Genomic DNA, 2,346 nt, shown 5'->3' on the forward strand with positions numbered 1-2,346 from the left:
TTCTTCCCTTTCCTATCCATTTGCTGTGCAGTAATGACAAATGGCAGAAGTGCAGAGGGAAAGACTTGAGGCAGTGAAGAAACCATGGACTTGGGAGACTTTATGAACCAATTCCTGAGACACCTGAGAGTTTATTTACCTCCAGTAAAATCCAGTCAATGCCTTTGGACACAGCTTACTCCCATCTTAAGAATTCTTCAAACGTTTTTCTTGGGATTATGTGCCCAAATCCTGGCAGCAGGAAGTGTGGCTGGAGAGCCTGGGAAGAGTTTGAGGCTCCTTTAGGAGTGCTGGGCTGTGTTTGAAGTCAGAGTTCCCTTTGCTGGTGGCTGAGGGTTCTGTGGGGGTTTGGGGTCTCTGGAGAGACACTTTGGGTTTGGCTACAGAACTGAATTAAAGGGGCATTAGAGGAAAAGCAAAGCTGGAATTGTGTCTGTCACTCAGGTTCTCTGTGTGCCACAGCCTTGTTCAGCAGCATCAAAAGAATTCCCAAGTTGGTTTTCATGGAATCCCAGAACAGTTTGGGTTGGGACAGGCCTTAGAGGCCATCCAGATCCACCCCTGCCATGGGCAGGGAAACCTCCTAGGGACCAGGGTTTGCATCCAGTTACATCCCAGCTATGAAGCTCAAGTTTCATTCCAGTTCTGGTCAAGTATTCCCAATCCTGGTTGTGCATTCCCGATCCTAGTCAGGCATTCCAGTGTTCCTGGACAGGCCCCAGGCTGCAGGCAAAGGTCTGGGATGGCAAAGACTTTCCTGCCAGGACACACTCACCCAACTCTTGCCTGAAGCTAAACCTCCAGGCAATGTCAATTCACTTTTGGCTGAGGCTTTGAGATTTTTGATTCCTCATCCAACCTCTGCTTTGCTCCCATTCCCAATGGGGAGGATGTGGATACTGAAATCCACAGTCCATCCAGGTGACCACCAGCACAGCTCCCAGCTCAGTGCTGATTCCTGCACTGCTCCTGAGCTCTGGCAGCCCCAGCACAGAGCCTGGCCCAGACCCTTCATTACCACATTGCTGGAAAAGCCAGTGGAAAAAGTGTTCTCGTAAATCCTGTCAGGAAAAACAACCCAAACTCAGTGAGTCGCAGTGAGAGCCTCGAGGGCTGTGAGGAGTTCACACACGGCTCGAGGTGTGCCTTGGCTCCCTCCCGGTGCCCTCGGAGCGTGTCTGCACATCCTCCAGCTCACCCTGCCCTGCCCACCTGAGCCACAGGGCTGAGCTGCTGCCCCTGAGGGGCAGAGCCATCACAGCCTCTCCTAGCACAGAGCCAAAAATACAGCCTGGGAGGTTAATTTTTCCACCTGGAACACAATGCAGCCATGGAACAGCTTATCAGGGAGGAGGTGGGTGGAATCTCTGTTCTGTAGGATTTCTCTTCAAGCTTTATTGGCTGAAGACATGTGCAGCAGAGGACTGTGGTTCCTCCACACAGAGGGTGCCAGGACACTGAGGAGTGAGCAGTGAATGCTCCAGAGCAGCTCCTGCACTCCTGAGCTGCTGCTGCTGCTGCTGAGTCCCCTAATTCCCTGATCTCATAGCAGTTTCCCAGTTCCCAGCTCTGAGGTGAAGGTCCAGTAGCAGCTTTGAACACAGGACAGGGAGTGAATGTTGAGCCACCTCTGACTTTTCCAGCAGTTGGACCATAAATCTTCTAAGCACAGAACTCCATTTCTACTTACCTGTGAGTCCCCTTACATAAAGCTAATTGTTTAATTATTTTTTCTATCTGCCTTTAAATTCTTTAACTCTAAGAAGAACAAAGTTCTCACCTGTTGCTGAGATCTCATCTGCAGGGCTGGAACTTCTCACCACACAAACCTAAACGTGCTGCTGTCTCCGAACTGGAAAATCACCAAGCACCATCACCTTGTGTCCGTAAGCACATCCTTCCCCACCCTGATTTGCTCAGGAGCCTCAGTTTTCAAATAAAAGTTTATTAAAATGTCAAAAATAGACCTTACAGTTGCCAGGGGAAGGGGAGGGTGTACATGGGACAGGCTGAGTACAACACAGTGAGTAATGCTGAGGGTGAAGCTGAGGAGGCACAGCCAGGGGAGGGACTCTAACTATCCTCGCGCATGGATCCCAGCGACAGAGCTGGATGAGCCCCAGCAGCACACACTGGAGTGGCTCCCCCAGCACCCACACACTGGAAGGACCAGAAGATGAACCAAACCAGTTCTGGAGGAGCAGGTTTTTGTCTTTGTAAAGCCTCATCAAGCTCTGACGAGCACAAAGGGCCAAGTGGGACCTGATGGTGCTGACAAGTCCTTGTGGTGCTTCACTCGCTGGGGCTTGTGCTGCTCCCACATCAGAAACTCCTTCCAGCACTCAG

Source organism: Acanthisitta chloris, unplaced genomic scaffold (assembly GCF_000695815.1).
Source record: "Acanthisitta chloris isolate BGI_N310 unplaced genomic scaffold, ASM69581v1 scaffold26479, whole genome shotgun sequence".
Classification (NCBI taxonomy): Eukaryota; Metazoa; Chordata; class Aves; order Passeriformes; family Acanthisittidae; genus Acanthisitta; species Acanthisitta chloris.